This window comes from Diadema antillarum, unplaced genomic scaffold (assembly GCF_040938485.1).
Source record: "Diadema antillarum isolate AM-2024a unplaced genomic scaffold, OU_Dant_1.0 seq00000197_RagTag, whole genome shotgun sequence".
NCBI classification, from domain to species: Eukaryota; Metazoa; Echinodermata; class Echinoidea; order Diadematoida; family Diadematidae; genus Diadema; species Diadema antillarum.
In genome coordinates, this window is record NW_027271259.1 from 518830 (window position 1) to 541383 (window position 22554).

Consider the following 22554-nt stretch of genomic DNA (forward strand, 5'->3'; position numbering starts at 1 on the left):
AAGTCCTTGACGATGAAGTCACTATTTCATTGGAAAGTCCAACACAGGTAAGTCGCTGGTTTATATACGGTCACCACTTCAGAGAAGAGCTCATTCCAGAACTTTAGCAAAAGTTCAACTTAAATAAAAATAATCGTCAGTTCATGACAGTCTCCGATAATTTCTAAAGATTAAAAAAAATATGGGGGTTAAAACACAAAGCAAGCCATACCAGATAGCATCTTAATTGTTTATCCTGGCCTGGGACAACTGGTCTATGAAGTGGATTTCACTGAAGAGCTTGCAGCGGCAAGTCCTTTTCCTCAGTTGAATCAAATCCACAAGCGACTGAACATTTTACATCACCTGTTGAATTTTCACCGTGCTGTCATCAATACGTTCACTGACTGTAACGCTATCCTCATCTTCAAAACGATGGGTCGATGCACAGCCTCATCCATGCTCCTGTAGCCTGTAAATCGTCACTGCACTTGAGTTCTAATAAATGAGAATTTCAAGATACAATATTCAGCAATGAATACAAATAAACCCCAATTGCAAAAAAAATTATGTGCATGCATCTTTACTACGGGTCTGCACTATAAAATACACTAAGACAAGTTAGGTCGATCACTGTACTGCTGTTTATCTCATCATGCATGCAAGGTTAACATTTCATTTGTTGCAGCCAAACATCATTGGATCTACGCTGTAACTTCTACGTGCTACCTTGACATGTATTGTAGTTGTCAGGAAATCACCATTGATTTCGATGGATGGAAATGTTGTAATCTCACCATTTTTTTAAAGTAAAAAAATAAGCACACAATTACTCACAATCATGCAGTAATCAGGGTGGTGCTATAGCTCGCAGACCACATTTAACTGCGAGGCTTAATTATAATAATAGTAAACTACCGTCAGTGTCTGATCTTGTCATTGGACATTGTATGTTAGTATTACATATTCTTGTTTTGTCAGAGTTTTATACACGCCAAATAACACAAGGCTTTGTTTACTTCACTAGCTAAGCGAGATCAGAGTCTGCTGACTATGATGATACTGGAGTGGTCGCATTTGATGAGGGACACTGCCAAATTCAATTCTATTCTGTGATTGTCACTGTAGGCAACATGTCGTGTCAACATGACAATAGAAGAGAATAAAAAATGAGTACATTAAATCAGCGGTAATGCGAAAATGACCATCATTCCTTGCTGCATCATGATGCAGCAATGATTCTTATTTTACTAATAAGAATCACCAAGTCTCGCATGAGCCTCACGATGAAAAAATTACGCCTATCGTTAGATGTACACAAGACTGTGATAAAGTGTGATCGTAAGTGAGCCAGTCAATACATAATGAAACTCACCAGCAGAGTCGTCAGAGTTGTCTCTTGTGGTGGCAAAGTAATCAAAGATGAACTCTTCCGTTTCATCTACGGATATTCTTAAGCAAGTTTCAGCTTTCTTGCATGATTCGGCAACTCTTCAATCAGTAGCAAGACGGTCCATTGTTGTACGGTAGTGTTGCGTGTACTTGTGTTCGCGTAATCGGCTTCGCTTCGGTGCCACGCCACGTGGAAAGCTACATGTGGGGCTAACACTGCGATGACCGCACCGCGACGTAAACAGGACCAGCTGTTCAGTGATGTCTTGTTGACCAATGGGCTGGCTTGATTTAGATCACGTGCCTAACGACACGCGTTGTTTACAATCTTGGTAACAATTTTGCATAAAAGGCGTCTCCTTTAGACAGTCTTTTCATTGGTTGGATTATGGATGACATCACCCTACATTCCATATTTGGAATCTGCAGACCTTGCTCGTTCTAACGATACCTAATGTGTTGGGGTTCGGCTCAACAAAAGACATGAAGGCGTGGATGAAATGATGATAAAATTTGCGTATTTTGCCCAAAATCGGGATGATCAATGAGATTTTCCGTCAAAATCTGAGTTTGAAAGGCTTCAAAAATCATCTAATTTCTCATATTTTTAATTGAGCTACTGAAATAATACCAACAGCATATGATTCTTGAGATGTTGCCCAATTCAAACATACCATAATGTCAATTTGGCCCCTGTGACCCAGATTCACCTTATTTTGCCCGCTGCGCCGTTCGAGCATTGCCGACAAGCGCCTGATTTTGCCAAAGTGGGTCACATATACCAACATATTGAAAAATCATTTAATAAATGGAGTATTAAAGTATACAACAGAGCGGCAGAAGTTTAATGAAATTTGAATAGTACGAGTAGAATATTAAGAGAGTTATGAAATTTGAATTTAATAGAAAGATGGTGATATTTGTTGCAGTCAGGGATGTGAGGCAGAACTAGAGATAAGACCATGTCAAAACTTTTGCTGACACATCTTGGCTAGCACTCTTAAAGTCTGTAAGTCAATTTGCTTTATGGATGTGAATTGTGGAAGAAATTGAACGCATCCTTCGTTGTAAATTGTTCTAGAATTTCAATGAGGTGGCAGTGAAGACCTTATATGTCAGACTGCTGAATTACAGACAAAGAAGAAGAAAGGATGATGTTTAAACAATGTAAAGGAATAACTGATGTGACACTTTTGAGAAAAATGACATTATTGAACCATCTTTAATCATGAATAATGCCTTATATCAGTTAGCACTGTGTAACAAAAGCATTAAACTTCAAAGTTGTGCCATAACTTTTTTCTCATTTTGTATAATTTTAGTAAAACTTTTACTCCTATGTCAGTTTTACTCTTATGTCAGTTTTGCTTCACTCACCTAAATAAACGGAGCTCAATTTTTCCTTCACTTTTGAGGTCTTATTATCCCAGTGAAATGATCAACACAATTACCAACTCTGAGCTGGTTATTATAAAGTAACATAAATTCTTATCTCTATATCTTCTCTTGGAATCACATACTCTTGTACCTCTTCATCTTTCTCTCTGCCTTAAATATTGTTTCCCCCAAAAGTGAATACAGTATATCCTGGAGTCAAGCTGAGTCAAATCCATAATTCTGTGTGGGGCCATTCACACAGACAGATAAACATTGCCATTTTGGAAAACTAGAAAACTTGTGAAAGTTGGACAGGAACTGTGTTAAAAGTCACCAGAAAACAGTGGGCTCAGCAGAAAAATGCACTCTGAAAATAAATGCACTTTTTTTAAAACCATCTCAACATGTTGTAAAGCAATATAAAATATTTACAGCATGACATTTTCACAAATTGGAACCAGCAGCCTGTTTCGGGGTGTGAAATTTTTTGTGAATTGCCACTGATGTCCAATGCATGTACAGTGTGGACAAGAACTTTTGTGTGCATTTCAATTTCACAGGCATTTAAATGACACGCGCATTTTGATTTCACAAATCTTGTGTCTCTTGAAATTAACAAAATCAAATTGCAGTAAACCCTTCTGGTTTTACAATTTTTTTTTTTTTTTTTGCTGTTGTGGTTTAGGGTCAAAATCCTCTCTCCTGATTTGTGTGAGTATGTGCAGTGATGAGTGCTCAATTTCAAGGTTACTTCCTCATGGCCACATACAAACTAATCAGCTGGCTACAATGTCGCTGGGCTTTTTTTCCCCACATATTGTGCGCATGTGTATACACGTATTTGCACATTGTAGGTACCAAGGCCTACTGTGTTTACCTACAGGCATGTTGTGGTGGGAAAAAGCTGATGGTTTTTATCACATTCAATAATACTACAATTTTTAGTCAGTTGAATCAGAAAAAGTCAAACACCACTATTAACATGACGACATTGTCTTGCATTACAGTGGCTCAAGTTCAGAAGTTGTCAAATTTTTTTGACTTGAAGCTGCATGATGATATTCAAATGCTTGGGACAAATACAAACAAACAAACAAACAAACAAACAAACAAACAAACAAACAAACAAACCCCAGCATATAAAAGTTTTAAGATGTATGCTCTCCTTTATGAAGGGATGCACATGTTGAAGAAATATCACTTTTGAAAAGGTTTAAAGGACAAGCTCACCCAAACTTTTGACGATTCATTCAAAAGTTATGAATGTTATGAAGGTCAAATGCTAAAAATTTTGCTATTTCCCCCATATCTATGCAATACCTGAAGGTATTTTCTTCAAACGTAGTGTAGACATGTACTACTGCGTAAAGATTCTCCAGAGAGAGTTTCATGTCATAAGGTCAAAGGTCAAAATGTCAAAGGTCAGGTGAAAATGTTGCAATTTCACTTTTCTTCCAAATGGTTCAATGTATCTTCATGGAACTTGGTGCATACGCATGTACTGGCTGGCAGGGATTATCTAGGGAATTTAGGGGTCATGGATCAATAGTCTGGGGGTCAAAGGTCAAGGTCAACTCCTCAGAATGTCACTACACGATGTATTTCCCTCATATACTAGTATGCAATGCTTGCAGGATTATTTTTAAGACTTAATACGTATTTCCTAATGGAGATTCTCTGGGAAATTTCCTACCAGAAGGTCAAAGGTTAAGGGTCAAAGGCCAGGCTAAAATGCAATTTTATACTGTAATTACACTTTTTCTTCATACCTTAAAAATTACTCAATGCATAAACTTATAAAAGGGTCAACAGTCAAGTAAAAATCCTCAATTCCCCAAGTACATACACACAACATACCTTTACTCTTAGACTATAGCAAACCTACTAGTTGTAGTTCAAGGAAAGTGAACATTTAAGACATCTGTGAGAAACCTGTCATTTCAATATTTTGCCAGTTATGTGAAACTGTCATCACACATTGTGAAGACATTGTACTGTAGACCTACATTGTATTAGGAGAACCATGCACTATGGCAGAGGCATGCCAGTCGCCATAGCGACATTTCTCGTTATATTTGTAGCAAAATTAACCCCTTGAGGACGAGTCCCAAGAACACCAAGCAGGTGTCTATTGGGAAATGCGTGTAATAGCAAAATCAGTCCGTCCCCAATGAGTAAAGGAACACTTGACTTTGTACCTCTTTGAGAAAGCAGAGGAACAATATTACCCTTGATATTATGTCAGTAGAAAGTCAAAGGTATGTGTACTTTTCATTGTAAATAAATTCAGTTTTGATGAATTTTCCTTGCATTTTCTTTAAATTACTGTCCTGCAGTGGTGTCAAAAAACTGTTCTAGTCTTGACATCCAGCGATAGCAGCACTCAAATTTTAAGAATGCATTTCTTTTTGAACGAAATGTCCAATTGTCCTCAAAGTTCACTGATATTTTCTACTAATATTGCTGCATTCACAGAATCCACACATTCATTGTATGTTGGATGAACTTGTCCTTTAAAATGTTATTCTTTGTGTACACTTGTTTATAGTCAGTGGCGGGTCCAAGGGGTGGGGTGGGGGGTGGGAAGTGCACCAGGTGTGCACCCCCCCCCCCCATTTACTTTTGGTTAAAACAAAAGATATATTATAAAAAGAACAAAATGGGGGGGGGGGTTGCGTGTGCCCCCTTTAATTTTGCAAAGGCGCCTCCCCTTTTTGGAATTCCTGGATCCACCCCTGATAGTTCCTATCATTATAATGATTCCATGAGAATATTCAAAAACAGCAGAATGTTCAAATTGTGCAGTGTGTTTGCAGAATCACATTGTTCTGACAATTTCATATGGAACCTGACAAATATGCCTCTCCATTAATGACCTCATTAAACCGCACTGCTATTCAGGATGCACACAATTGATTATGAGTAATGATGATTAATAAATGATAGCAGTAAACAGTTTTCAAAGGCATCTGTTGTTACGTTATGATCAGTCCATTGTGATTAAAAACAAATTCTGTGTACACAAAAATGATGGCATTAGAATAAATGATGTTGATATCTGCTAATTATGCCATTGAAAAAACAGGACAGTGGAAAGAAATAACAGTATGAAAAGCAAAACAATAGTATTTTAAGCAGAATTAGCAAAGTTTTCCATGAGGGTTATGGTTAGTTTACTTCAGTGCAGAATGTCAATTAAATGATCATTGCCAATTAAATAAACATTGCATTGAATTGAATTCATTATTTGTTTTCATATTTTACAACATATCACAATACATAGCACTAGACCCCCCATAAAAAAGAACAAAAATGTTGTCATCAAAATACAATTCAAAACAATGAAATTTATTACATTATTTACATAGATGCTGTGTTGCATGAATAGGTAAATAACACAAAGCTCATACACTTAAATGAATGACGTCCATAACAAAGAAAACTGTGAGTGAAATATGATGAAACCAACCAACAGCAGGGCTTCTTATAGTGGATTTTTGTTTGTGGTTTCCCATCGTCTTGGCAACCTAATCTGACATTAGTGATCTATAATTTGATGGAGTACAGTTTTTTGGACTTACTTCCTGGTTCCTCCAGCGCAAAATACAGTTTAGTCATTTCCAGGCAAGACGGATGTTTGCATGAGACATATCTGACCTCTATAGCTCTGTTGTGACCTCCACCAAACCCAATTTTTATCTCAGTATTAAATCAGAAGTATTGTTCACGTTCTGACTGCAGACATTGGGATGCATCCATGAAGGCTGTGTGTACAGGCTGTGTGTGTTTGCTCCGCTATTATGTTCATGTGTATGTATCATCTGTTCTAAATATACAGGTGTATTTCTCCCTCAAAACACAGGGTACCTCGGTATTGGGATTATCTTGAGCATAAGACTTAAGATGCACAAACTACAGGTTATGTACTTCATACAATGTGTACATAATTGTGGGTGAAGATTTGATTTGATTCGATTTGATTTGATTTATCGATCCTTTGCATGTGACATATAGTATTGTAAAAGCGGAAGTTTTACTGGTGTTGAAATTTGTGTGTATTAAAACATTTTTGCTTGCTTTACATGTATGTTCCGGGAGTTGATGTCTGGATTCTGCGAAATTAAAAAACACAAAACTCTTTTTGTACCTGGCCGGGCACGAAAACTAAGTCGGGTGAAAATATCTACTTTTACTGTACGGTAACTAAAATTTAATTGATGTTTGAAGAAAAATGAGCCAATTTTATCACATGAAAAGAATTTCACTCAAATGTACTATCTTCTTAGAAGTGCTTTTGTTTAATTCAAATCTGATACTCATGCATTTCAAAAGTCAAGTATAGAATGTGAGTGTGTTCACACTGATAGTGATTGCCAGTATTTTTTTTCCCCTCAGAAGCAAACTTATTTCAGTGTGCAACTGTTGTCACTTTCTCTGTAAAAGTTACATTTGCATGACATGAATTTAATTGAATTGAGGCTCAATTTCTAGTCACCAACATCACAATTCAAGGCCCAGGAACTTGAACTCCCAGCCGTTTTACCAAACAACAAAAACCATGAAAGCAAGATGTTCAGGTCTCACTGGTTCTTTTTTTTCCGCAATATGTTTGTTAGTTGCGATCTCAACAAATTTCATTTGTAGAGGGAGAACTTGAAGAAACTCACACCTGAACAAAAGCCATGTTACAACCACAACACTAACATTTAGACTGTACGTTCATTGAAATGATACATACACACAAACACACAAGCTACGAAACATGTTGATTTTTTAGTACACTGTACAGTGTACGTGTACAAGTAAAGGAGTGAGACTCAGCTGCCATGGTAAGCTGCAATCAATACTGTACCAGATGGTGGAGCCACCTTCGCATCATCAGCGAGAGTGTTGCATAGGAAGGTGAGGCTACCGTTTTACTGACATATGGGCTCTAACACCTGACATCCTTAATAACATATCAAGTGGTCAGGTGTACACAACTAACTCACAAATGGCAGGCAGACAATAAAGGGATGACTCATATTAGTTTCTTGGAATTCTGGTATGATTTTGCTACTGATGTTGTGTACTATTAAAGTTGGTGTTGGTGGTGGTGGTGGTGATGGTGGTGGTTAGGGCAGTGGTAGGTATTGCATGATGCATTGTAAGTTACCCTTGCTCACTATCAAAATGATTATTTTGGGGACTGCCCTGTACTTTGAATAGTCCAGTGCCCATTCATTATTCTTGCCTGCCAATGGGTTTTGGTTGCCCTGGGCTAGTAAAGAGAAGTGGATTCATTGCACCCTTTGGGTACAGATGAATGCAATTAAAGTGACCAGCAAATTCTAGCAAAACATAATGTGCTCCTTGTTTTTAATAGACAGAAGATCTTATTAAAGTGCACCTAGCCCGAATATGCTAAATGAGGTGTAGATGTGGTGATTTCATTTTGGGCAAATCCCTCAAGTTAACTGTAAAAGGTTACTGAACTTTGGCTAAAAGTGGAATTTTTTACTTTAATAATGTCATTTAACACAAGCTGTGCAGTATTCAGTTGAAGTGCATGCTGTCATTTCTTCACAAAAGAATATTCATGATAGAAGACAGTTCTAGCTGAATAAATCTAGTGATCAGGTTGTACTTTGTAGGAAAAACAGCTTATTAGCTCACCTGAGCCAAAGGCTCAAGTGAGCTATTGCGATCGCCCTTCGTCCGGCGTCCGTCGTGCGTCGTGCGTCGTGCGTCGTGCGTCGTGCGTCGTCCGTCGTCCGTCGTCCGTCGTCCGTCGTGCGTCGTCCGTCGTGCGTCGTCCGTCGTCCGTCGTCCGTCGTCCGTCGTCCGTCGTGCGTCGTCCGTCGTGCGTCGTGCGTAAACTTTTTACATTTTCATCTTCTTCTTGAAAACCCCAAGACCGATTTTCATCAAACTTGGCAGGTAGCATCCCTAGGGGGTTAGGAACTCAATTTGTTAAAATGGGCACCATGCCCCACCCAGGGGGCCCCCAGGGGGGCCCAAACCCCCCAAAATTAAGGAATCTGTAAAAATCTTCTTCTCTAGAACCAGAAGTGATAGAGCTAAGTTAATACTATGAGTTAGTACATTGATGACTGTAGTTTCAAGTTTGTTCATGGCAGAATCAGGGGTGCCCCCCTTGGGACCCAGGGGAGGGGGGTGGGGAAGGGTTCTAATGGGGCCTAAATTGTACATTTTCATCGTCTTCTTGAGAACCCCATGACCCATTTTCACCAAACTTGGTAGGTAGCATCCCTAGGGGGTTAGGAAATCAATTTGTGAAAATGGGCACCATGCCCCACCCAGGGGGCCCCCAGGGGGCCCAAACCCCCCAAAATTAAGGAATATCTGCAAAAATCTTCTTCTCTAGAACCAGAAGTGATAGAGCTAAGTTAATACTATGAGTTAGTACATTGATGACTGTAGTTTCAAGTTTGTTCATGGCAGAATCAGGGGTGCCCCCCTTGGGACCCAGGGGAGGGGGTGAGGAGGGGTCCTAATGGGGCCTAAATTATACATTTTTATCTTCTTCTTGAGAACCCCATGACCTATTTTCACCAAACTTGGCAGGTAGCATCCCTAGGGGGTTAGGATCTCAATTTGTTAAAATGGGCACCATGCCCCACCCAGGGGGCCCCCAGGGGTCCCAAATCCCCCAAATGAAGGAATCTTTATAAATCTTCTCTAGAATCAGAAGTTATATATAGAGCTGAGATAATACTATGAGTGAGTACATTAATGACTGTAGTTTCAAGTTTGTTCATAGGAGATCCAGGGGTGCCCCTCTTGGGTAGGGGGGGGGGGGGGTGGTGGTTGGAAGGGTCCAAATGGGGGCCTGAATTGTACATTTTCATCTTCTTCCTGAAAACCTCATGATGGATTTTTGTCAAACTTGGCAGGTAGCATCCCTAGGGGGTCAGGATCTCAATTTATCAAAATGGGCACCATGCCCCACCCAGAGGGCCCCAGGGGGCCCCAATCCCCCCAAATTAAGGAATCTTAAAAAAATTGGGCCCTTATTGTACATTTTCATCTTCTACTTGAGAATGCCTGGTCAAATTTTGGTAGAGCTGTGAATAATTTAGATTAGTGACTGCGTGAAAGGTGAACTTGCGATACTCAGGTGAGCGCTAGACCCGCGGGTCTCTTGTTTGATATACACTTGCATGGATCCATAATTTATATTCTGCAAGAACAGGCAGTGCTTACAAATACATCACTTATGTCACACACTGCTGTAACAATATTGTGAAGGTTGACCGTTCTGCAATTGCCTTTGTGCAGAGTCATATAGCGATAATGGGAGGTATACACATACAGTGCTGTGGTTAATCCTCCAGTTGCCATGGCAACCCATCCATCTCAGTAACCTGCTGGGAGCCATGCAGTAATTGCATACACTTTACCTGGTAGATGATGTTGATATGAGAATAGAATGGTGGCTGTTATGCGGTTCCTTTAACTCCAGGAATGAAATATAGGGTATCTGTTGCCAAGGAAACCTGACATACAGTGTAGAAGGATTTCAGGCACATTTTGATTTGATCCACAGAAGATGTCAACCCGCTAAGCAATGATAGTGGTTTTTTTTTTCTCTGTGTACAAGAGACTTTCTTGACCAGACTCTTGAGATAAAATGCCAAATCTTTTGCATCGACCACAAGACTGGAGAGAATAAAAACAGATCTAGCTCAGTGATCAAATGTATTTTTTGCCCATCTTTCTCTGATAGACGTACGTGCTTCAGGAAATATATATTGTGTGGGAAAAGATGATGTCTTCCTCAATCTGAATGATTTCCATGAAAATGAAATATCATATTTGTCAACGTGGAAAAATAAATCAATATCAATGACTCTTCCTATGAACTTCCACCCACATAATTGAGGAGAGTTGATATCTTAGACAGGATATCATTTCAGTTTAGATTTTATGGCAATAAAGTGAATTCCTTGATGGAGTGGAGATCATGGTTGGTTTTGTGTCCATATTTCATAACATTTTGTATAGATGGGCAAGTGACTGATTTCAGAGGAAAAAACACAAAGACACACCTCATACTTCGCTTCATACAGTGTCTTAACATCGCATGCACGTACAATGTACTGTGCAATATGTAGATCATGCAATAATACACATGGTACATGTGTATTGCATAGTGCTGGAGAGTGCTTTGAGCATTCTCCAGAGTAGATTTAGCGCAATATAAATTCATGTTATAATCATTATTATATTATGATAAAGATTAACATTCTGAACTCAGAATGCATGTTCATAATTTACATAAATGTCTCATTTATTCAAGCATGTAATTCAATATGATCCAAATCGTACCTGATTTTTTGCATCAACATTAATACATGTATATCTGACAGTGAGCATTTGGATTCCAGGAGAGCTAGTTTTAAATTTTCAATTTGAAATGAACATTATAATTTGTTAATACAATGATGCCTTTAACCATTCCTTTCATTGCCTAAAGCCCTACTAGTGTTTGTTAGGGTGAGGGCAATGTGTGTTTAGCAAATATAGGACGAGTTACACCCAGTCCCTTACAGATGTACTCATTGTATTACGTGCCCCTTTGTACCATAGTCTCCTAAACTATTGTCAGCCATAAAAGTAGTTGAATAATTGCTTATTACCTCCGCCAAGGGAGGAGGTTATGTTAACTTTGTTACCGTTGGTTTGTTTGTTTGTTTGTTTGTCTGTGTGCAAAATAACTCAGAAAGTAGTTAACAGATTTGGATGAAACTTACAAGAAAGGTTGAAAATGACAACAAACGATTAAATTTTGGTATTGATCCGATAATTTTGGGGGAATTTTTGAAGGATTTTTGATATTTTGACAGGTAGGGTCAATGAACTTCGGAGTTCAAGCTGTGCATTTTTTAGGTTGTCAAACGCGCACTAAAGTGCGTGCTAGTTTCTGCTAGGGCAAAGCACGCCGCGTAGCTGAGGTTAAATGACGTAACAGAGGCTTCTATATTGGAAAATCGGGCGATTTTTCAGCATGCATACAATTGGGTGGAAATCACTGATCTCTATGGAAGAGCTCAAAGAACTTTTTCCCAGTTGTGGAGAGGAGAAAAATCTCTTTGGGAAGAGCAAGATCATCAGTGGAAAGTAGCTGTTTGGTGGAGGTCTGTGCTCTGAGAGTGCTTTTTTAGTTTGTTTAAATTCTCATTGTCACATGGGCGGACTTAAATAATACTCAATCACACTCGTGCCATTCACTTCAATGTACAATTTAATAAACCATTTGTAGAATATTTACAAGACTGAAATCAAGGAGTTGTGACCAACAAAAAATGCAAAATCAAAATTCTGAGTGAGATAAATTAAATTACAATACTCTTATATTCGACAACCATGTGAACGGGACCCTGTCTTGGTCCGGTTCCACCTGTACTTTTGGCTTGACACTTCTTCAGAATAATTATAACAGCTTCGCTATTAATTCGTTATCCCTGACAATACACTATCTGCTATCAAGCGCAACACTATATGGTTCACACCACCGTAGTGCTGATCCTGAGATGACCAGCCTGCACGCACGACGGTTTACCGCGGTTATAACACTTGCCTTCAATTACACTGCTTCCGTTTACATCCGGGTTCTGTGTTAACCCGCAACTATCATGGAGTGTATAAATACCAACATTCGAATTATGTGCACATCATATTCATCCTTTTACCAATTTAACATGACCTTCACCTCTCTACTTCGGCGACACTTCCTCGTCATAACCAATCATATCAACAGGGTGTCATGCACCCGCCAGGTTCATCGCTCACCTGCGTTGTCCACAGAGTCACCTTAATTGTCAAACTATTCGCTTCCAGAACATAACTGATTCGTGGGTGGAGCGTCCTTGTATGCGAGGTTGCTGTTCCAGCTCCAAAGTCTCGCGAGGGACCCGCGTTCCGTATTCATTGGCGTCGAAAGTTCTCCCTAGCGAGGGGCGGGCACAGTCGCTCTGCTGCGAATGCGTCGGCCTGGGAGTAGATTCGACCTCGGCCTCGGCGCCATCTACAAAATTATTTAAATGCAACATATACCAATGGGGTGTGTTCTAACCACACACACAAAAACATTATCAGCTTAAAATCCTGACATCACAGTGAAAATTTGAGAACTGCATTATTATCCAATTAACATACAAAATTCACATAATGAAATGTTTCAAACATTGGAAATATAACAGTGCATAGCTTATCAAACATCACCGCATCGTTTTCAAAAACTGTACACCATTATAATATACTTTATCACTTATTCACGGGGTTCTCCGGGGCTATATGTGGTGCCCTGAAACACATTCACATCCTTTTACACGACAAAGCAGAAATCAAATCGCAATTTAACTTACCAATGACCGGTGTAATATAACCAAAATGCCTCTTCTTCTTGGCTACTGGAAGGCTGCAAAGGCTGTTGGAATACGCCTTCTGGCAGCAAACAAAATCTGAACTCAAATCAGCCAGTACACAGGCTGACGGTAACGTGGACGGACGGCTCCTGGCCGCAAACGAAATTGGGCTTAGACACAAAATTATCTTGCCAACTGGCGCCTGGGTGTGGCAGGTTGGTTTTCTGCCATCACGGAGCTAACTCAATGTTCTCTCGGTGAAATCAAAATGGTGTCTGCCACGAAAAGATCCAACTCTACTGTTAAATTGCTACTCGACTACGACACTCCTTTTCGAGGCATTTGGAATATTTGATACAACTAAAAGGACTTGAACGAAAACACCTATACCGCACTCTCCCGGAACTGGAGCTATTTCCTGTCTTTTCTTTCTACATTAATTGACATGCAAAAATAAATGAACTCCTCTCGGTCATCGATGGCGCGACTTGTAAAACATTTACACCTGTCCTAGCACTTTCTCTCTCTCACTCTCGCTTTCTCTCTCGCTCACTCACTCGCACTTTTTGTCTCGTTATCCCTACCCGTAAACATGTTTGTCTAGTTGACTGACCGATAGGTGTTGTACATGAAACAACCTGGAAATGCATTTTCAATGTGACACTCATCAACTATCTAACATTGATACTTTAACTACCTTTCATGTCTTGGGTGTGTAATGTACACATAGAAATGTAATTTACCAGCCGGGAAAATGAGATAAAATTTGTCTGTAGGATTCCAAGACAGGTTGTGAAAATTTATTCAATATATGCTACAAAACTTGTAAAGTAGACTTTCAAGTTTGTGATATACATGTATGCCCTACAGAATTACAGTAGCTCAAATGAGCTCATTGTAATTCATCTGAATAATGTAGAGAATACATTTATACTATCTTTATAACAACAACAACAAAAATCATGGCTTTGATGACCTTTTCCAGCTGTCGATAAGATGACTAATAAAAGTACCTTCTTGATGAAAGTATGTGTAGTACAACTAAAACTTTGTTTGCTTCTGGAGGGCTGCCGTTTGTTCCCCAAACCAGTATTACTTTCCACATTTTCACCATTTTGGTGATAAAATCTGACTCTTTCTTTTCAGACTATTAAAGCTGCTTCAGTCAATTGATCATTTCTCTTTGTGTCTTCTTTTCTCCTCTCTGTAATCAGGAACTCCCAAGAAATATGACCCATCCTTCCATGGACCCATTGAAAACAGGTAAGCATGAATGCTTAATGTAAAAAAAAAACAGAAGAAATCTTGTCCACATCAGCTTATAATGTTATTGAGGATGGGCTGAATTTACTACAACAGGTGGAGTCAACATGCATTTCCCATCATGACACTTGCCCGAACTGGGGGACTTGTCTTCAACGGGTTTAGTGGCAGTTAATTCTTCTTTTCTGAGCCGTTGTTTATCTACTGTATGACTGCTAAGACTTTTTAACTCATTGTATTAAAAAAAAAAAGGTGCAGAGAAAAGAACAGAAAATATATTTGTGATGTCATGTTCATTTTATAATGGTGGTATACACTTCCACAAAATGTTTGCTTCAGTCACAACTCTAGGGGATTTTACCTGCAGTTTGATACTAGAAAAATCATGAGTTTCTCGGTAAAGGTTTAATATGATGTGATCTGGAGAGAAGAAGTTATACATAGTTACAGCTGTACTCAATCAGGAATCTAAAATGTGATTTATGACATTTTGCTACAAACCACTTGTTACAAAAACCCAATGAGATACTGAAATAGAGATGAGTATTCTAGGTAAAAGTTTGATATTACATGGTTTTTGGGAGAAGGACTTGTAGATTATCTATAAAATCAGTAACTAAAAATGTGATTTCTTGATGTTTTGTGACAAACCACATGTTACAAGGCCAATGTGGTTGTGACCGATAATAACACTGTTCTGTGAAATCATGTCAAAAAGAGATTTTACACTCTTCTTTCTGATTTGAATGGAACTTGTAAACCATTCTGTTTGTTGATTTTACTTTATTATTTTCAGTTGACGTGATTGTCGAGTGCATGGATAGCTTTTTGATATAGCTTCTCTGACAGGCATGGCTCCATGACAATTGCTCCTGTGACAATTGCTCCCATGAAATATCTGTATACAAAGCCAAACATAATTTCTACCAACAAACAAAGCCCTCACCCTAATCCTAATCCTCACATCAAAGTAAACCTAACACCCTATCACAACCCTAAATTAAACCCTACATCAAAAGACCCAAACAAATGTTGCAGGAGCAAATATTTGTGTCACTGATAGGCATTTATATACAGTATATACTAAACGCATGTGTATGCAGCATATGTTTTGAAATGTCTCTTGAAAAGGGTCCAAATTGGCATAGAGTTGGAGTTGCATTATAGATGATTTTTTTTTTAAATAAGCAAACAAACAAGCAAACAAGCCAAACAAAACACAAGCAAACAAGCCAAACAAACAAACAAACAAACAAACAAACAAACAAACAAACAAACAAACAAACAAACAAGCCATGATGCTGCTGTTCTATCCAGTCATCCCTAAGGGGTTCTTACAGCCATATGGATCAAGTGCCACATGCCATTGGGGAAAATAGAAGTGATTGCTATTTTGTTAGAATTCATGTTATGTTAAATTCTTTATCTTTTTAACCATTCTTTACCTCACAATAATATGCCAAATGGATTAGCAGAAGGATTTGATTACTGATATCGATATTGTGTGTGTTATGTTGCTAAACTGATTGCCGATACTAATGGTTGTGAGTTAGCTTTTTGAAGGTGTCAAACGTCATTGATTGATCGATTGGTTTTCTTATTGATTGATCTTTAGTTTATTAGAAACAACCATGCAAAATAGATTGTACAATGTAGGTACCCCAAAGCCAATGCCATGGAATGCCTAGATCCAGTATTATAAATGTTTATTTTTTTCAGTGTATATCTGCAGACATTCTGACACAGTACTGTAAACGCTGAGTATTTAGCGAGGTTTATATCCGTGAATTCGCAATTCATCTGCAATTTCCAAAACTGAAGACACATGAAAACATTATCTCTCTTCCTGATTTGAATGTGATAAACGGGTATACATTTCTCCATTCAGTACAGGACTCCACGATCGCGAATTTAACCACTCGCGAAATTGTCGGGAAGTCTCGATTTGAAAAAAATTTAGACTCGCTAAATATGTGGCATATACAGTATCACAATTTGGAGTTTGTATGAACTCACACTTACACTGTGCATACATGTATGTACATGTATATTGTATGAATATCTCACTGGAACCTAATTGTCATGAGGAGATTTGATACAACAGAACCCTTGTCTAAAAACATGGTGATTTTCCTGGTCCCAAATCTTTATGTCACTTTTTTTTGTACCCTGATATACAGCAAAAAATGTGCACTTTATTCAAAATGTAAAGTTTGTGAAATTCTCTTTTTATTTTTCTTACATCGTTGTATGCATGTGACATCACACACTGTAGTAGTCTTCTCATCCAGCAGTGATTGCGCAAATGCTTTAAAAATGCATAACTTTTGAATGGACTGTTGGATTTTCCTCAAACTTTCACTGATGTGTTCTGCTAAGATTTTTGCATTCACTCAATCCACATGTAAGTATATGTAGGTGGACTTGTCCTTTAGATTACAGAGCATCTTTGGGGGATATTTAGAGGCAATTTTGGGGGAGAAGTTAAAGATAATAAAAAGTTTTGGTACCTCAAAAGTTTCCCTGAATTTCCTTGTCTTGGTTTGTGTTTCTCGTTAAAGTACGTTGTCTGTGAGAATTACTCGCCCCAAAGTGCTCTCATGTCTTAGTAATCATGCAATAATGGTTTCGTACCAGAGCCGTCGCCGTACGGCGTCGATAAATATTGTACGAAACCACTGACTGTGACCAGCTGCGTGCAGCCCATTGTACGCATAGCTAACTGTGACCAGCAGCCCCGTATGCATAGCGTAATGGGGCTTCGCATTGTAGCATTCAGGATCATGACAGAATTAGTATCGCGGGTAAATGGCAACTTAGAATCCCAAAATTTCTTCGATTTGAAGACTTACCAATTAAGTTGAAGTATTGAAAACAGGGTTCGAACAACATTTGGTTCTGCCAATAGTCCCTTTCTTTTCGAATTGATGACTGAATGTGACTCGGTCGAGAGGACCTTGGGAGAGCTACTACACTGACTACTACGGCCAGCGCATGCGCACACAAACATCTTATCCGTTGATGGATTTGAAATTTGTGCGCATGTGATGTGTTCGCATGCACTGGCTGTAGTATTCAGTGTATGGTAGCTCTCCCAAGGTCCTCTCGACCGAGTCACATTCAGTCATCAATTCGAACAGAAAGGGACTATAGGCAGAACCAAACGTTGCCCGAAGCCTGTTTTCAATACTTCACCTTAATTGGTAAGTCTTCAAATTGAAGAATTTTGGGGATTTTAAGTTGACATTTATCCTGCAATACTAAATCTGTCATGATCCTGAATGCTACAATGCGAAGCCCGATTACGCTATGCGTATGGGACTGCTGGTCGCTATGCGTATGGGGCTGCTGGTCGCAGTTAATTGCATGATTACTAAGACATGAGAGCACTTTGGGGCGAGTAAGTCTCACAGTGTTAGTTATATGAAAGGTACTTTAACCTGAAACACAAACTAAGACAAGGAAATTCAAGGAAACTTTTGAGGTATCAAAACTTTTTATTATCTTTAACGTTGTTGATACTGACCAAAGGATTGTTTTCAAATTTGATATAAATCTATAGATATAAATACTTGCAAAAAGAAGAAGTGTAAAAATACCACAGAATATACTGCCTCTTCATGAAATAATCATTCCAAATGGATTATGACAGCTAGTCTACATTTTGAACCACATTTCAGGAGGTACCCTTGATAGTCTCTGAATATCAGACCACTTTCATTATTTTGATGCAATACAATCCACCATTCATGGTATAGTATTGTGTTGTCATATGAAAGAGGGAAAATATTCCTGTAACAGAAAGAAAATAGTCCCCCCAAACAAACAAACAAACAAACAAACAAAGCTTTATCTGAATAGGAATTGTGATTTGTTCATTAATTTTTGTCTCACAGGGGTTGTACAGACATCATCTGTTGTCTTCTCTTCATAGCTGCTGTTGGGGGTATGGTGGCAGTTGGAGTTCTAGGTGAGCCCTTCTTCTCTTACTGCTTGTTATTTTTTATTTTTTGCATTTGTACAATGCAAAATCATAGTACTGCACATTGTACAGTGTATAGGTTGTACATCTGTATGCTACCTATGTAATTTAGTTGCTGATGAGTGGTTTGATTTACAGTTTTTTTAAAATTATTATTATTATTCATTTTTTAAATTTTTACTGTGAGATATCAAATGCTCAATATGATTCCTCTGGCATTTTTAATTACCCATATATTCGATCCTTGTATACAATATTCCTCATGCATGTACAGCCTGTACATAGCAATAATGCAATATGTTTGTGTACTGATAGGGAAAAGGGTATCCATACAGTAGTAGTAGTCATACTTGTCAATCAAAATCTACACCGAGAGGAGCCAAGTTAGACCAATATTTGTTGAATAACCACAGTGGCAAATGCTGCATAGTACAAGAAGTAATATGTAGCCACAATGTCAACAAATTTACAGCCTGACGTGATATTTTCCACACTCCCTACAGTTGATTGCACATTGTTTATGAATGTGTGATTAATGTCCATAATGTTATAGCTTCTGCAAATTACTATGTGATATGGGGAATGTGTGAAAATGACATGAGGAAGAATTGTTGTTGTCATTGTTTTTAGCTGTCATTGTAAAATGCCTGGATTGTATGCCAGGGGATACATGCATTGTTGGTCTGCATGAATATCAATAGTGTATATTCCACTCCATTTCTTTGAGAACACATGCACCCACACACAAACACATTATATGCATATATTCTTTATTTTACTGTACCCATGCACTATATTGTTATGCCTCTGTTATACTGTACTGTATGTCCCTCCTCCCCCCAAAAAAGATCTGTAGTGATAACTTAAAAAATACAGAATCAATCCAAGTACAATTTCAGAGTATGAAACTATGACTCATTGGCCACATCTTATAGAAAACCCCCTTCGATTTGCTTCAGTGCTCAAATAGAAATATGGAATTTTGTAGAGCATGTCAGGAATCTCTTCCCTCCAAGTTCTGTCTATTGTGTTCACACATTAGTGTGCAGTTCAAAGAGCACACAAGTGATAAACTTGGAAGAAACAGATCCATGACATGATTTACAACAATCCACATTTCTCTGTGGTGCCTGACCAAATTGAATGGGATTTTCTTCAAAATTGAGCAAGGATGTTATATTTTAAGACCCTGAAGTTACATTTTTGACAGTTTAATCATATTGGGTATTATCTATGCGAAAATCCGATTGTAATTTTTTTTTTGAGGGACATATTGTACTCTGTTCTGTATGAACAAATCGTTGGTGGGGTTACAAAACCTCGTATCTCAAAAAATGTCAAATGTTCAGGAGAGCTGAAAAACATGGCTGCCATAACTTGTAAGTCAATGGAAACAGCCAACTTTTATTTATCATTTGTGACCTTATTTTTGCAGATGGGCATATAAGGATTGGGAATTACATAGTAATGGTTCCTAGCTTCAATATAATGAAGAAAACTCATTTTCACCAAATATTGAGATACGAGGTTTTGTCACCCCACCAATGAAATATGTTTCTTGATGACTCGATCTCTAGTGTGCATTTTTCTTTTTAATTTCAATGTGGACATTTTATGAGGATGGGGAGGGGAAGGGCAGGGGGAGGGGCAGGAGGAGGGGAGAGAATGGGTTAAGAAGAGATGGGGTCAAAGTTGATTATGCTTTCAGCTCAATATTATCCTGACATGGGAGGATACAAATGGTAGAGTGTTTATGGTATAAAGTGACAGTGATTTTCTACTTCAGCCCCCTTCCCAACAAAATGAAACCTTTTTTTCCACTTCAGCATGGAAGCATCACGGTTGGGCTCTCATTAAAAGGGAAAGTCCACCCTAAAAACAAGTTTGTTTCAATAATCAAGAACAAGAAAAATGAGAGGATCGGTTATTAAACGTTTGAGCAAATTCTGTTTTAAAGGAATAAAGTTATGCAATTTTGAAAATGTGACCAATCAAACTCCCAGAGGCAACTTAAAATGTGACCGTGCACCTCAAAACGAACATAAAGTCGCACACACTGATTTTGCATGAGGACTGAAGATAAGTGAAATGGGTCAACCTAGCTGAACTTGACTTTTTCATATTTTCTGAAAGAGCGGGTCTTCTTTTACATTATGCTAAAATTTGGTATCATAAAACTGGCAGGAAAGTGTGTTTTTTTAGCAGTCTATCTCGAATATTTTTGGTAGATTAGGTGTGTCTTTAGAATCCCTTTTTCATTTCTGAAAAACCTTGTCCACTCTTCGCTTTCAACTCTAATAACTTCTGAAAGGATAGTGCTACTGCTTTGAAAGTTGGTGTTAATTAAGGACAGAATGTGTTAATGAGGCATGCTTAATTCCAGTTTAATCTGATAATCCCTTCATTGTTGTTACTCTGGTGGTTTACTTCCTGTTTTTTGTCCCATTCATCGCACAGCCAGCACGGTTTGGTAAAGATTAAGCGGTTGAATAGACACTGTACTTCAGAGCCTCTTTTCTCAGTTCACACTTTTCCTGAGTTTGTGCTTTCTTTCCAATATTTAAATAGGTTAGGAGAGTCCATTTGATTTGAGTTATACATCATTTTAAAGCTTAAAGTCTGTTCTTTCAAAGTATCGTCTTAACTAAAGAATTATGTCTGGCGACTTTTTGTTTGTTTTGAGGTGCAGGGTCACAAATGGCAAGCGTCTTCTTCCTCTAATTTTTCTGCTTATCCGTACAAACTAATTTTCATGGTGGATTTCCCTGTTCGCAGTCAAAATTGCAAGAAACACACAGTATCTTCTAGCACCTCATACCCCCACAAAAAACAGTGCATTTATCTCAAGCATAAAGCCTGCACTTCATAGAAGAAGGAAAAGAAGAAAAAGAAGAAGAAGAAGAAGAATAAGAAGAAATGTGGTACACAAAGTGTGAGGAGACAAGTGATAATGGTTGTACAAAATGTTAGTGATGTTGCTTATTTCTGATTTCGTTTACATCATTATTTCTTTTCATTTCACTTTTCTCATGGGACTCATCAGCGAGGAACGGAAACCCACTGAGGCTCATCTACCCTACAGACTCCCTCGGCCAATTGTGTGGCAGAGATGCCAACGTTCAGTAAGGCAGCTTCAGATCTTAATCTCTTCGACTATTAAAATGCTTATCATTTAGCTTCAGTTTCACAAAATGATGGGGTATCTTTAGATCCCTCTCATACCAGAATAGCAATAATTGTATTTGTAAATGTGTTTAAAGATACACTTGATGCTATTAAAATCAAGTTTTCTTTTTTTTCTTGCATGAAAGCAAACTTGAATGATTTTTCTCCCAGTGCATTTGGCTGACTGTGTTCTGGAGATTATGGTTTTCAAGGTGAGATTTGCTTGAATGTAGGAGTCAGCCTTAGAGACAGGGGAGGGAGATAGGGAGGGGTCCTAATGGGGCCCAAATTGTACATTTCCATCCTTTTCTTGAAAATGCCATGATGAATTTTCACCAAACTTGGCAGATAGCATCCCTAGGGGGATAGAATCTTATTCCCATCATGTGGGCACCATGCCCCAGCTGGAGGCCCCAGGGGGCCTAAATTGGGGCCTAAATTGTAAATTTTCATTTTTTTCTTGGAAACCCCATGATGAATTTTCACCAAACTTGGCAGGTAGCACCCCTAGGGGGATAGAATCTCAATTTCATCAAATGGGCACCATGCCCCACCTGGGGGGCCCCCAGGGGGGCCAAACCCACCCCTCAGTAAGGAATCTTTAAAGATTTTCTCGAGAATCAGAAGTGATTGAGCTATAACAAGTTAATACAGTGAGTCAGTATATTGATGATTGTTGTTTCAAGTTTGTTCATGACAGAATCAGGGGTGCCCCCCCCCCATTTGGTCAACAGGGCACCATGCTCCTCTTGAGGGATCCAAGGGAGCCTCATCCCCCCCCCCCCCCACAACATTAAGGAATATTCACAATTCTTCTCTAGAACCAGAAGTGATAAAGCAAAGTTACGTTGAGTTTTTACATTGATGACTGTAGTTCCAAGTGGATCCAAATTTGGACCTAAATTTTCATCTTTTTGCTGAAAACGACGTAATGGATTTTTACCAAACTTGGCAAGTAGCATTGCTTGGAGGATAGGATCTCATAGTGTTTGAATGGGCCCCATGCTTTCCTTGGGGGCCCAGGGG

General features: G+C 38.6%; 1 pseudogene; it reads left to right on the top strand.

The window, feature by feature from the left end:
- LOC139728759 (choline transporter-like protein 2) overlaps positions 1-22554 on the top strand; it is a 90899-nt pseudogene that overhangs the window by 29847 nt on the left and 38498 nt on the right.